This window comes from Arachis stenosperma, chromosome 5 (assembly GCF_014773155.1).
Source record: "Arachis stenosperma cultivar V10309 chromosome 5, arast.V10309.gnm1.PFL2, whole genome shotgun sequence".
NCBI classification, from domain to species: domain Eukaryota; kingdom Viridiplantae; phylum Streptophyta; class Magnoliopsida; order Fabales; family Fabaceae; genus Arachis; species Arachis stenosperma.
In genome coordinates, this window is record NC_080381.1 from 77,998,794 (window position 1) to 78,008,438 (window position 9,645).

Sequence of the window (9,645 nt, forward strand, 5' to 3'; positions counted from 1 at the left end):
GAGCGTACCATGTTGATGGCGCCATTGATGATCACAATTTCGTGCACCAAGTTTTTGGCGCCGTTGCCGGGGATTGTTTCGTGTATGGACAACTGACGGTTCTTCTTGTTGCTTAGATTAGGTATTTATTTTCAGAGTTCTTAAGAATGAATTCTAGTGTTTCAAGGTGATGTTTTTATCATCACCAAAGCTGATTGATCATCATCAATTTAGCTCTTGAATGCAATGTCCTGCTGAAGCTTGATCAGCCATGTCTAATTTCTTTAGACTAAAGCTTTAGACTAACATTGCATGATTCCTAGAATTCTCATTAAGAATTTTGATACCTTTATTTTCTTTGCCACTTAATTTTCGAAAAAAAAAACTACAAAATCATAAAAACCAAAAATATTTTATGTTTCTTGTTGAGTCAAGTGTCTCATTTTAAGTTTGGTGTCTTGCATGCATTGTTTATTTGATCTTGGTTCTATTTTCAAGTCAATAATACAGAGAACTGAAGATTCAGTACATGCAACAGAGGAATTATACAGAAAAAGCTGGGAGTTCAAAACGCCCAGTGAAGAAGGCAGACTGGCGTTTAAACGCCAGCCAGGGTACCTGGTTGGGCGTTTAACGCCCAAGAAGGTAGCATTTTGGGCGTTAAACGCCAGAATGGATACCATTCTGGGCGTTTAACGCCAGGATGGCACAAGAGGGAAGATTTTGTTTTCAAATCAATTTTTTTTTTCAAGTTTTCAAAGTTTTTCAAAATCAAATCTTTTTCAAATCATATCTTTTCAATCAAATCTTTTCCAAAATCAATTTCTTTCCTTTTTCAAAAATACTTGCTATCAATTAATGATTTGATTCAACATTTCAAGTATGTTGCCTTTTCTGTTGAGAGAGGTTTAATGTTTGAATCATATCTTTTCTTGTTAGGCAAGTCATTAATTTTTTAAAATCAAATCTTTTTAAAATTGTTTTTCAATTCATATCTTTTTAATCACATCTTTTTCAAAATAGTTTTCAATCATATCTTTTTAATTTCTAATTTCAAAATCTTTCTCAAAAATCACTTGATTTCTTTTCCACTCTTGGTTATCGAAAATCAATTAAAGTTTTTCAAAATGTTTTTAAAATCTTTTACTTAATTTTCGAAATTTCCTTCCCCTCTTCTCGCATCCTTCTATTTATGGAGTACCACTCCTCCTCAATGCACAATTCGAACTCTATCTGACTAAGTTCGAATTCTTCTACCTCTTCCTTCTAATTTTCTTTTTCTCTGACACCTCAAGGAGTCTCTATACTGTGACATAGAGGATTCCACATTTTCTTGTTCTCTTCTCTTTCATATGAGCAGGAGCAAAGACAAAAGCATTCTTGTTGAAGCTGACCCTGAACCTGAAAGGACCTTGAAGCGAAAGCTAAGAGAAGCTAAGGCACAACTCTCTGTAGAGGACCTAATAGAAATCTTCAAAGAAGAAGAACCCATGGCAGCCGAAAACAACAACAATGCTAACAATGCAAGGAAGGTGCTGGGTGACTTTACTGTACCTACTCCCGACTTCTATGGGAGAAGCATCTCTATCCCTGCCATTGGAGCAAACAACTTTGAGCTTAAGCCTCAATTAGTTTTTCTAATGCAACAGAATTGCAAGTTCCATGGACTTCCATTGGAAGATCCTCATCAGTTCTTAGCTGAATTCTTGCAAATCTGTGACACTGTCAAGACTAATGGGGTTGACCCTGAGGTCTACAGACTTATGCTATTCCCTTTTGCTATAAGAGACAGAGCTAGGACATGGTTGGACTCACAACCTAAAGAAAGCCTGAACTCTTGGGAAAAGATAGTCAATGCCTTCTTGGCAAAGTTCTTTCCACCTCAAAAATTGAGTAAGCTTAGAGTGGAAGTCTAAACCTTCAGACAGAAGGATGGAGAATCCCTCTATGAAGCTTGGGAAAAATACAAACAATTGATCAGAAAATGTCCCTCTGACATGCTTTCTGAATGGAGTATCATAGGTATTTTCTATGATGGTCTCTCTGAACTATCCAAGATGTCTTTGGATAGCTTTGCTGGAGGATCTCTTCATTTGAAGAAGACGCCTGCAGAAGCTCAAGAGCTAATTGAAATGGTTGCAAATAACCAATTCATGTACACTTTTGAAAGGAATCCTGTGAACAATAGGACAAATCAGAAGAAAGGAGTTATTGAGATTGATACTCTGAATGCCATATTGGCTCAGAACAAAATATTGACTCAGCAAGTCAATTTGATTTCTCAAAGTCTGTCTGGAATGTAAAATGCACCAAGCAGTACTAAGGATGCTTCATATGAAGAAGAAGCTTATGATCCTGAGAACCCTTCAATGGAAGAGGTGAATTACCTAGGAGAACCCTATGGAAACACCTATAATTCTTCATGGAGAAATCATCCAAATTTCTCATGGAAGGATCAACAGAGACCTCAACAAGGTTTCAACAATAATAATGGTGGAAGAAATAGGTTTAGCAATGGCAAGCCTTTTCCATCATCTTCTCAGCAACAGACAGAGAATTCTAAGCAGAACCACTCTGACTTAGCAACCATGGTCTCTGATCTAATCAAAACCACTCAAAGTTTCATGAATGAAACAAGGTCCTCCATTAGAAACTTGGAGGCACAAGTGGGACAGCTGAGCAAGAAAGTTACTGAACTCCCTCCTAGTACTCTTCCAAGCAATACGGAAGAAAATCCAAAAGGAGAGTGCAAGGCCATCAATATGGCCGAATTTGGAGAGGAGGAAGAGGAAGTGAACGCCACTGAGGAAGACCTCAATGGACATCCACTAGCCTCCAATGAGTTCTCTAATGAGGAACCATGGGAATCTAAGACTCAAAATGAGACCATAGAGATTCCATTGGACTTAATTCTGCCTTTCATGAGCTCTGATGAGTATTCTTCCTCTGAAGAGGATGAGTATGTCACTGAAGAGCAAGTTGCTAAATACCTTGGAGCAATCATGAAGCTAAATGACAAGTTATTTGGAAATGAGACTTGGGAGAACAAACCTCCTTTGCTCACCAAAGAACTGGATGACTTGTCTAGGCAGAAATTACCTCAAAAGAGACAAGATCCTGGGAAGTTTTCAATACCTTGTACCATAGGCACCATGACCTTCAAGAAGGCTCTGTGTGACTTAGGGTCAAGTGTAAACCTCATGCCTCTCTCTGTAATGGAGAAGCTAGGGATCTTTGAGGTACAAGCTGCAAGAATCTCACTAGAGATGGCAGACAATTCAAAGAAACAAGCTTATGGACTTGTAGAGGATGTTCTGGTAAAGGTTGAAGACCATTACATCCCTGCTGATTTCATAGTCCTAGAGACTGGGAAGTGCATGGATGAATCCATCATCCTTGGCAGACCCTTCCTAGCCACAGCAAAGGCTGTGATTGATGTTGACAGAGGAGAATTGATCATTCAAGTGAATGAAGGATCCTTTGTGTTTAAGGCTCAAGGATATCCCTCTGTTACCATGGAGAGGAAGCATGAAGAGCTTCTCTCAAAGCAGAGTCAAACAGAGCCCCCACAGTCAATCTCTAAGTTTGGTGTTGGGAGGCCACAACCAAACTCTAAGTTTAGTGTTGAACCCCCACATTCAAACTCTAAGTTTGGTGTTGGGAGGTTCCAACATTGCTCTGAGTATCTGTGAGGCTCCATGAGAGCCCTCTGTCAAGCTACTGACATTAAAGAAGCACTTGTTGGGAGACAACCCAATGTTATGTTTTATCTATTTTCCTTTGTTATTTTATATTTTCTGTAGGTTGATGATCATGAGAAGTCACAAAATCAATTGAAAAAGCAAAAACAGAATGAAAAACAGGAAGGAAAATAGCACACCCTGGAAGAAGAACCTACTGACGTTTAAACGCCAGTAAGGCTAGCAGATGGGCGTTTAACGCCCAGTCTGGCACCATTCTGGGCGTTTAACGCCAGAAAGGGGCACCAGACTGGCGTTAAACGCCAGAAAAGGGCAAGCACTTGGCGTTAAACGCCAGAAATGGGCACCAGCCCGGCGTTTAACGCCAGAATTGGCTCAAAACGCATTTTTGCATGCCATTTGGTGCAGGGATGACTTTTCCTTGACACCTCAGGATCTGTGGACCCCACAGGATCCCCACCAACCCCACCACCCTCTTTCTTCTTCACCCATTCACCAATCACCTCAATACCTCTTCCCCAAAAACCCTTCACCTATCAAATCCCATCTTTCTCTTCACCACTCACATCCATCCTTCATAAAACCCCACCTACCTCATCATTCAAAATTCAAACCACTTTCCCTCCCAAACCCACCCATAATGGCCGAATCCTACCCCTCCCCTCACCCCTATATAAACCCATCTTCACTCCTTCATTTTCACACACCCTAAACACTACTTCTCCCCCTTTGGCCGAAGCCTAAGCCTCCTCCATCTCCTCTATTTTCTTCTTCTTCTACTCTATTCTTTCTTCTTTTGCTCGAGGACGAGCAAACCTTTTAAGTTTGGTGTGGTAAAAGCATTGCTTTTTGTTTTTCCATAACCATTTATGGCATCCAAGGCCGGAGAAACCTCTAGAAAGAGGAAAGGGAAGGCAAAAGCTTCCACCTCTGAGTCATGGGAGATGGAGAGATTCATGTCAAGGGTGCATCAAGACCACTTCTATGAAGTAGTGGCCTTGAAGAAGGTGATCCCCGAGGTCCCTTTCAAACTCAAAAAGAGTGAATATCCGGAGATTCGACATGAGATTCAAAGAAGAGGTTGGGAAGTTCTCACCAACCCCATTCAACAAGTCGGAATCTTAATGGTTCAAGAGTTCTATGCCAATGCATGGATCACCAAGAGCCATGATCAAAGTGTGAACCCGAACCCAAAGAATTGGCTTACAATGGTTCGGGGGAAATACTTAGATTTTAGTCCGGAAAATGTGAGGTTGGCATTCAACTTGCCCATGATGCAAGGAGATGAACATCCTTACACAAGAAGGGTCAACTTTGATCAAAGGTTGGACCAAGTCCTCACTGACATTTGTGAAGAGGGCGCCCAATGGAAGAGAGATTCAAGAGGGAAGCCGGTTCAATTAAGAAGGCATGACCTCAAGCCCATGGCTAGAGGATGGTTGGAGTTTATCCAACGCTCAATCATTCCCACTAGCAACCGGTCTGAAGTTACTCTAGACCGGGCCATCATGATTCATAGCATCATGATTGGAGAAGAAGTAGAAGTTCATGAGGTTATAGCCCAAGAACTCTATAAGGTGGCGGACAAATCCTCTACCTTAGCAAGGTTAGCCTTTCCTCACCTCATCTGTCACCTCTATTATTCAGTTGGAGTTGACATAGAAGGAGACATCCTCATTGATGAGGACAAGCCCATCACTAAGAAAAGGATGGAGCAAACAAGAGACCCCACTCATCATGAAATCCCTGAGATACCTCAAGGGATGCACTTTCCTCCACAAAACTATTGGGAGCAACTGAACACCTCCCTAGGAGAACTGAGTTCCAACATGGGACAACTAAGGGTGGAGCACCAAGAACATTCCATTCTCCTCCATGAAATTAGAGAAGATCAAAGAATCATGAGGGAGGAGCAACAAAGACAAGGAAGAGACATTGAGGAGCTCAAGCACTCCATAAGACCTTCAAGAGAAAGAACAAGCCGCCATCACTAAGGTGGACCCGTTCTTTAATCTCCTTGTTCTTTATTTTCTTGTTTTTTTCGAATTTTCATGCTTGTGTTTATCTATGTTTGTGTCTTATGATCATTAGTGTCTTAGTGTCTATGCCTTAAAGTTATGAATGTCCTATGAATCCATCACCTCTTTTAAATAAACAATGTTCTTAATTGAAAAAGAAAAGAATTGCATGAATTTCAGATTTTATAACAGATTAATTACTTTGATGTGGTGGCAATACTTTTGTTTTCTGAATGTATGCTTGAACAGTGCATATGTCTTTTGAATTTGTGGTTCATGAATGTTAAAATTGTTGGCTCTTGAAAGAATGATGAAAAAGGAGACATGTTACTGAGGATCTGAAAAATCATAAAAATGATTCTTGAAGCAAGAAAAAGCAGTGAATACAAAAAAAAAGAAAAAAAGAAGGAGAAAAACGAAAAAAAAAAGAAAGAGAAAAAGAAAGAAAAAAGAAAGAAATAAACTTGTGATCCAAGGCAAAAAGAGTGTGCTTAAGAACCCTGGACACCTCTAATTGGGGACTCTAGCAAAGCTGAGTCACAATCTGAAAAGGTTCACCCAATTATGTGTCTGTGGCATGTATGTATCCGGTGGTAATACTGGAAGACAGAGTGCTTTGGGCCACGGCCAAGACTCATTAAGTAGCTGTGTTCAAGAATCATCATACTTAACTAGGAGAATCAATAACACTATCTGGATTCTGAGTTCCTAAAGAAGCCAATCATTCTGAATTTCAAAGGAAAAAGTGAGATGCCAAAAATGTTCAGAGGCAAAAAGCTAAAAGCCCCGCTCATCTAATTAATACTGATCTTCATAGATGCTTTTGGAGTTCATTGCATATTCTCTTCTTTTTATCTTATTTGATTTTCAGTTGCTTGGGGACAAGCAACAATTTAAGTTTGGTGTTGTGATGAGCGGATAATTTGTACGCTTTTTGGCATTGTTTTTAGTATGTTTCTACTAGGATTTAGTTAGTTTTTAGTATATTTTTATTAGTTTTTAGTTAAAATTCACTTTTCTGAACTTTACTATGAGCTTGTGTGTTTTTCTGTGATTTCAGGTATTTTCTGGCTGAAATTGAGGGACCTGAGCAAAAATCTGATTCAGAGACTGAAAAGGATTGCAGATGCTGTTGCATTCTGACCTCCCTACACTCGAAGTAGATTTTCTGGAGTTACAGAAGCCCAATAGGCGCGCTCTCAACGGCGTTGGAAATTAGACATCCTGGGCTTTCCAGCAATATATGATAGTCCATACTTTGCCCAAGATTTGATGGCCCAAACCGGCGTTCAAAGTCACCTTCAGAATTCCTAGCGTTAAACGCCGGAACTGGCACCAAAGTGGGAGTTAAACGCCCAAACTAGCACAAAAGCTGGCGTTTAACTCCAAGAGAAGTCTCTACACGAAAATGCTTCAATGCTTAGCCCAAGCACACACCAAGTGGGCCCGGAAGTGGATTTTTATGTCATTTACTCATCTTTGTAATTCTTAAGCTACTAGTTCCCTATAAATAGGACCTCTTACTATTGTATTTACATCTTTCAATCTTAGAATCTTTTAATCATGTTTTTATGATTGAACCCTCTTTGGGAGGCTGGCCTCTCGGCCATGCCTAGACCTTGTTCTTATGTATTTTCAACGGTGGAGTTTTTACACACCATAGATTAAGGTGTGGAGCTCTGCTGTACCTCGAGTATTAATGCAATTACTATTGTTCTTCTATTCAATTCAGCTTGTTCTTATTCCAAGATATTCATTCGCACTCAAGAACTTGATGAATGTGATGATTATGTGACGCTCATCATCATTCTCACTTATGAACAAGTGACTGACAACCACTTCTGTTCTACAAGCAAACAAGGCTCTAATGTTTATCTCTTGGATTCTTTAACCGGAATCTTCGTGGTATAGGCTAGAATTGATGGCGGCATTCAAGAGAATCCGGAAGGTCTAAACCTTGTCTGTGGTATTCTGAGTAGGATTCAATGATTGAATGACTGTGACGTGCTTCAAACTCGCGATTGTGGGGCGTTAGTGACATACGCAAAAGAATCACTAGATTCTATTCCGACATGATCGAGAACCGACAGCTGGATAGCCGTGCCGTGACAGGGTGCGTTGAACATTTCCACTGAGAGGATGGGAGGTAGCCACTGACAACGGTGAAACCCTTGCATACAGCTTGCCATAGAAAGGAGTAAGAAGGATTGGATGAAGACAGTAGGAAAGCAGAGAGACGGAAGGGACAAAGCATCTCCATTCACTTATCTGAAGTTCTTACCAATGAATTGCATAAGTATCTCTATCTCTATCTTTATGTTTTATTCATATATCACCCATACCCATTTGAGTCTGCCTGACTAATATTTATAAGATGACCATAGCTTGCTTCATACCAACAATCTCCGTGGGATCGACCCTTACTCGCGTAAGGTTTATTACTTGGACGACCTAGTGCACTTGCTAGTTAGTTGTGCGGAGTTGTGATAAAGAGTTGAGATTGCAATGAGCGTACCATGTTGATGGCGCCATTGATGATCACAATTTCGTGCACCAGATACTTATGTAATTCAGTGGTGGGAATTTCAGATAAGTGCATAGAGATGCTAGTTCATGTTGAATCTCTGCTTTCCTACTGCTTTCATCCAATTATTCATACTGCTTTCCATGGCAAGCTATATGTAAGGCATCACCGTTGTCAATTGCTACTTCCCATCCTCTCAGTGAAAAATGTCCAAATGCTCTTGTCACTGCACGGCTAATCATCTGTCGGTTCTCGATCATGTCGGAATAGAATCCATTGATTCTTTTGCGTCTGTCACTACGCCCAACAATCACGAGTTTGAAGCTCGTCACAGTCATTCAATCCCTGAATCCTACTCGGAATACCACAGACAATGTTTAGACTTTTCAGATTCTCAAGAATGGTCGCCAAAGGGTTCTAGTTTATACCACGAAGATTCTGATTAAGGAACCCAAGAGATACGCGCTCGGTCTAAGGTAGAACGGAGGTGGTTGTCTGTCACGCGTTGATAAGGATGGATGATGATGAGTGTCACGGATCATCACATCCATCAGGTTAAAGTGCAATGAATATCTTAAAACAAGAATAAGCTAAATTGAATAGAAAATAGTAGGATTTGCATTAAAACTCGAGGCACAGCAGAGCTCCACACCCTTAATCTATAGTGTGTAGAAACTCCACCGTTGAAAATACATAAGTGATGGTCCAGGCATGGCCGAATGGCCAGCCCCCATAAACATGATCAAAGGATCATAAGGTAATCCAAAAATAATCCAAAGATGTGGTCAAAAGACTAAACAGTCAAAAAGACACCTAGTACAATAGTAAAAAGTTCTATTTATACTAAACTAGTTACTAGGGTTTACAGAAATAAGTAATTGATGCAGAAATCCACTTCCAGGGCCCACTTGGTGTGTGCTTGGGCTGAGATTGAGCTTTACACGTGTAGAGGCTTCTCTTGGAGTTAAACTCCAAGTTGTAACGTGTTTTTGGCGTTTAACTCTGGTTTGTGACGTGTTTCTGGCGTTTGACTCCAGAATGCAGCATGGAGCTGGCGTTGGACGCCAGTTTGCGTCATCTAATCTTAAACATAGTATGGACTATTATATATTGCTGGAAAGCTCTGGATGTCTACTTTCCAACTCCGTTGAGAGTGTGCCATTTGGAGTTCTGTAGCTCAAGAAAATCCATTTCGAGTGCAGGGAGGTCAGAATCCAATAGCATCAGCAGTCCTTTGTCAGCCTTCTATCAGAGTTTTGCTCAGGTCCCTCAATTTCAGTCAGAAAATACCCGAAATCACAGAAAAACACACAAACTCATAGTAAATTCCAAAAACATGAATTTTGCATAAAAACTAATGAAAACATCCCTAAAAGTAGCTAGATCCTACTAAAAACTACCTAAAAACAATGCCAAAAAGCGT

General features: G+C 40.3%; 1 non-coding gene across 1 annotated transcript; it reads right to left on the minus strand.

Annotated features, from left to right (window-relative positions):
- Positions 1-1,874: 1,874 nt before the first annotated feature.
- Positions 1,875-1,982, minus strand: LOC130983486 (small nucleolar RNA R71). Its single transcript, XR_009087472.1, has one exon. It is a non-coding gene; the product is annotated as a small nucleolar RNA R71 (small nucleolar RNA).
- Positions 1,983-9,645: the final 7,663 nt, after the last annotated feature.